Source organism: Cricetulus griseus, chromosome 8 (genome assembly GCF_003668045.3).
Source record: "Cricetulus griseus strain 17A/GY chromosome 8, alternate assembly CriGri-PICRH-1.0, whole genome shotgun sequence".
Taxonomy (NCBI): domain Eukaryota; kingdom Metazoa; phylum Chordata; class Mammalia; order Rodentia; family Cricetidae; genus Cricetulus; species Cricetulus griseus.
Genome location: NC_048601.1, coordinates 96565602 through 96571259, shown reverse-complemented (window position 1 = coordinate 96571259; position 5658 = coordinate 96565602). Strand labels below are relative to the sequence as shown.

Genomic DNA, 5658 nt, shown 5'->3' with positions numbered 1-5658 from the left:
CAGTGCAGATGACTTTAAAGGTGACCCCTCTTAAAATTCTAAATCTAAGGTTTTAATCAGGATTGGACAGACTTTGTCCTTTCAGCCACCATAGAAGAACATGCTTTGTGTAAAGAGGAATACCATTCAGAGTAATTAACAAACAAGTCTGTCTGTGCACAAATATTGCCACACAGAACCTGTGTTCAATAGTGGACAGTCAGCAACAACCTACTGGTCCCAAGGGGACAACAAAAAAGCCCAGGCTCAGGACATAACTGTGGCAGCCCCTTCATTTTCTGAAAAAGCCTGTTCTTCCACCCTGCATGCTGACTTCCCACAATCTCCAAATACACATACACCATCCTCATGCTCATGTGCCATACTACAGGGAAGGCTATCTGAATGCAAACAAACACAGTGAGACTCCCTTAGACATCCTCATGTAAGAATCTGCAATTTTACCTCCAAGATCAGAGACAAGATAATTAAGCGAAAGGTTTAAAGCTTTTCATAATTAATTGTGGAATCGGGCATCATTCTGAGAACTCATGGTGTTCCATGACCAGGAGTGCTCAGCAATTCCCAGTATATGGTATTGCTCGTCTTTTACATGAGAAACACTGAAAACCTAGTGACTGAGACACTGCACTTCCAGCTGTGGGGAAGCATGGATTGACAGAGTTCCATGTCAGAGTAAGTTGTACAAAACCAGCCCACTACTACATAACCTTCCAGCACATGGGGACAGAGGGTTGACAAGATTCTGGACAGCATGATGATCCACTCACACAGCTGTTAGGGTGGAAGGTTGGCTGAGGTGGCACAAGTAAAAGCAGGGGCTCCCAAGGATTCTGCACCTCACAAGCTGGGCTCTGCCTGCATCTATGTCTGTGGAGATTCATGCACACAGTGTGTAATAGTTCATTACTTATCCAGGCACTTTTGTACTTTACATTCTAAAACCCAGGACCACAGGCTTTCCTGGGTTTCCCTAATAGGCTACAACCCTAGTAAGCCAAGAGACACATAGTGTCCATGGGTCAGGTTAGGCAACAAGGTCTCTATGGTTACATTTGGAGCCAGACACATGGTGTACTGGTGAGCTCAATGCAAGCCTGAATGACAGCAATGAACCATGAGGGCTGCAGAGAATCTGAGAAAATGAGGCAGAGGGTGAGGTTGAGAAAAAGGTGCTGAGGATGCTGCTTTTGTATCAATTGTGTTCCTTGTCTCAGGGCTGATGGAACCTATGGGAAAATGGAAGGCTGACAGGAAATTGATGTAAATGATCTCCAGGGAAATGCCATGGGAAATGCCTCTACAGAATTCCACAAAGCTAAGTAATTCGGAGGATGGTTGCACAGCAGAGAACAAGGATGGGCCAGGCTAGGAGAGACCTGAGGCCTGGATGTCCTTTGGGATTCTCACAATGAGGTGAGGTGAGACCTATGTGACCTCACAGGATAGAACCCTGCCCTAGTAACATCACTGGTGTTACCTGAGGACAACTCAGACCCCACAAGGAGGGCTGAGAGTCAAAGCAAGAGCACGAGTCTCAGCAGGTTTGGGCTGTTACTTGGTATGGACACTACAAGATAGCTATCCCATGGGTTACTCCCTCAGTGTGAGGCACTTCCTCACTAGAACTTTACATATAGAGACTAATAGGTAATGAGGTGCTTGAAATGTCCCTCACTTAGGACACCTCATCCAAAGAAGTAGAAACTGCAGTAGTTAGAAGTCTCACAGCAGTGGGATTGGCCACAGAAGATTCCAGGGAAAGAAACAATTAAACTCAACAGGGACAGGGGCCCTGGAATGAAGCCACACAGACGTATCTGGAACAAGACTCAAGTCTCCAGTACCAGTCTAGGTAAGAATCAAGGGTTCTTGTTTGCATGTCCACATTTGACCTTCATTCTAGCTTGTCCCGGGATGATGAGCAAAGCCTATGAGATACGGATGTCTAAGGTTCCATGGTATTGACAGTCCTTTTATTTGTACTAAGATAGTTGACATTATGTAGGAACAAACATTAATGTCACTGTCACAGGAAACACCATGGCAGCAGTCTCCCCTCTAATTCTGTACTTATGTACATATTTTCAATTGGATGTGTGTTACTGACGTCTATGTTCCTGTCTCTGGGTTCATATCCATATGGTTAGTTCATGTAGATGATACTGAATAATGTCACAATCTTCCAATAACAGCTTACAAGAGACAGGGTGAATTAATGCTCAGGCTCTGTTAATATGATGACATTACCACCTGTACAACACACCACTTGGCTGGGACAGTGCCCTCAGCACAAGGTGGGGATCCATGGTGGTTCCTCATGTCATACTCAGGTACCTAGGGAGAAGTTGGACAGAGGTGTCCTCAGGCCTCTGTGACCTCATAATAGCTCATTGCCATGGCAAAGGCTATGGACTTCAGAGAGGGAACACAGTGTCTCCTGGGGTTAGCTGGGATTCAGAAGGAACTGCAGAGTGGAAGGATGTTTGGACTAAGTGGTTGGAGAAACACTAACAGGATTCTTGGGAAGAAGGCCTAATTTAAACTCCATGTTCTCTTCTGTGAGGTGAGCATGATATGGGTATGATGCATAACGTGGTCTTGGAGTGATCATTTCTTTCCTCCATTTTTTAATTTAAATTAGACAAAGATTATCTTACATGTCATAGCCTGTTCCCTCTCCCCTCTCCTCTGCACCCAAATAACACTCCAACTATCCCATACCATTTCTGCTCCCCAGGAAGAGTTAGATCAAACATGGGGGCTCTTCACTGTTGTCATATCCTTTGGGAGAAGGTGTAGGCTCTCCACTGTGTGTCTTGGCTCAGGGAGTATCCCTCTATGTGTAATGGGCTCCCAAACTCCATTCCTATGCTAGGGTTATCTAGTGATCTACTCAAAGAGGCCTGATAGATTTCCGAGGTCCCCTCACTGACATGCACATTAATAGGGTCTGAATCATTTTGGAGTGATCTTTATGAGGACCTTGCTGTAGCAGCAGAAAAAGATGGAGACTATCAGCACAAGTGTCCAAGGTTCTAGTCAAAAGAGGACATAAGGATCTTAGAGCCGCTAGTCACCAGATGATGCTATCACAGGACAACCCCAGACTGTGCCATGTGAAGAGACTTCAGGCTACATACTCTCACAGGATAAATCTCTGTTGTTGAGACACAGGCCAGGGACAACTGTCCTATATGACAGCCCACAGTGTCCAGGCATGTCAGTTCTTTTCTTTTACTAACCTCCACCTGTGTTTGTCAGAAAAAGTGACCAGAGCTGAGGAAGAGCCAACACCTGCCTCAGCACTCCAGTTTCCACACTGTGACAGAATGGAACTCTGCTGTTATGCTGGTCTCCAGGAACTGACTTCTGATGATCATGGCAGAGCCAGGTAGGGGAATTTTATGACATTCTGCTTTCTGGGTAACCCTCATTTCAAGCTGATTAAATGTGGTTGAGGGACAGGTTAGAGGACAAATATATCAACCATCTTGGTTCTCAAGGTCCTATTGATGGGACACTGCAAGTTTCATGATGAGAAAAACTTGCTGATAAAAATAACAGGAGAAATGATAGGACGAGATTTGAACTTTTCACACTGGGGATGAGCATGACCCATTCAAACTGGCCTTGATCTTCACAGAGATGGTGATCCCTGCTATTGCAGGAAGACGAGGTGTAAGTTTGATAAAGAAAATATTTTTCAGGGAATCCTTCAGGTGATTCCCCTAAGTACTAGTCCAAAATTTACCCATGTGCTGTCTAAACTTTCAGCATACCTGAACAGAGGAAGGCCTGTCCTCTGTGACCTCACAGGAGGGTCACTGTCACGATTATCTGGGTGACATAGTTCTGAGGGAAGCAAAGCACATTGTATTGGACCAGGATCTAACCACAAAGTGACCTTACACCAGTTTATTTATTGGAAGGGGGCGTTAGAGAAAAAGTGTGACTAAGGCACAATTCAGTGTCACAGGTTTTTAGTGCACGAGACACGTATGATTTTGAGAAGAGTTTCATTAAAAGGGAAGAGAGCGGCACTCTGTCTTGAATGACATCTAGGGAGAAGACACCACCTCTATAACAGAGAAAGAGGCTTTGAACATCTGCACAGCCTCCAAAGTCTTCACAAGGCATCTTCTAAACCATGGTCCTCAACCTTCCCAGGGATGTGACTCTCTAATACAATTCATCATGTTCTGGTGAGGCACAACCAGAAAATTATTTCCATTGGTTTGACATAACTGTAATTTTGCTAGTGTTATGGATTGTCAAGTAAAATTCTGGGAGACAGACATTTGCAGAAAGGATTGGAACCCACCGGTTGAGAATCAATGCTCTAGACACATGAGCTGTTGCTTTAAATTTTTGTAATATTTTGTCATGGGATCTGACCACAAACCAGGCAGAATCCTCCATGGCCCTTCAGTGGGATTCTCTTAACTCTGTTTAGAAACAACATTCTACCCACAGGAGCACATCTAGCTTCCCACCAAAGACACAGTCAGATATGCAATAGGATACTTTCCCATCCATTCACTCCTCCATATTTCATCTATTTGTGTAATGTTTAGTTTATTTCATCTGAACTGTGGGTTATGTGTGTCTGTGTCCTAAGGGGGAGGTCAATGGTGTTCTGACTACATTTGACTTGACAAAGAAGAACTCCCAGTATTTGTCCTGTGTCATATAAACCTGTCTATTTTTATTTACAGACAAAGTCTAATGACAATGCAGCATTGGACACATGATGACTGCATTGCCTGGCTTCTGAAGAAAAACAGGTACAGGATCAACCATAGCCAATATACTCAGTCTGAAGACTGAACACTAAAGAGACTAGTTAGAGAGGCCAAGGCCAAGCATGGGCCCTGAAGAAGCCTGAGCTAAAAGTTTAGCTGAAAGTATCTGAGCTTTAAGCACAAAGGTAAAGATGCATAAACCTAAAAAACTAAGTGAACCATGGCAGACAACTGACCATTGTACTGCCAAACCTCAACGGACACGGGAAGTGTGCCAGGAACAAATCTGAAGTGAAAGAGCCCTGCACCAAAAAAAAAAAAAAAAAAAAAAAAAAAAAAAAAAAAAAAAAAAAAAAAAAAAATTGGGCATGGCAATAGTTAACCCTAAGAAGCCCAGGACCAAATGAAGATTAGATGGGGTCTGGGCAAATCCATGACCCTGAATAACATCAGGCCTAAAGAGACGTTACGTTTTGACATGGACAAATGTCTCAAAGGCCGAGGACAATGCAAAAAGAGTCTTGTACATGGATCAAACCATGACCATTAAGTAGCCTGGGCCCTAACACTGGAGTTGTTTGGGTTTGGGAAAATTCCTGATATGAAAGAGGTCCAGATCAACATAAGAAGTGTTGTGTACCTGGACAAAATCCAGACCATGAAGAAGCCCAGGGCTGAATCAAGATGAAATTTGGACCTGGGCCAATCTCAGAGCATTACAATGCCTGGGCACAAAAAGATGGTATATGTCCCCAGGAATATGCTACAAATGAAAGAGGCCCAGGTCCAAATACTACAAGAGTATTATGATTGGGCCATTCCCTAACTCTGAGGGAGCCTAGGCCAAAATGAATAATAGTAAAGGCCTGGCCTGACATATATCCCAGAAGAAGCCCAGGCCCAAAGCAAGAAA

General features: G+C 44.0%; 1 long non-coding RNA gene across 1 annotated transcript; it reads left to right on the top strand.

Annotated features, from left to right (window-relative positions):
* The first annotated feature begins 3322 nt into the window (after positions 1-3322).
* On the top strand, positions 3323-5107 carry LOC103164191. Its single transcript, XR_003487478.2, has 2 exons — positions 3323-3394; positions 4719-5107. It is a non-coding gene; the product is annotated as an uncharacterized LOC103164191 (long non-coding RNA).
* Positions 5108-5658: the final 551 nt, after the last annotated feature.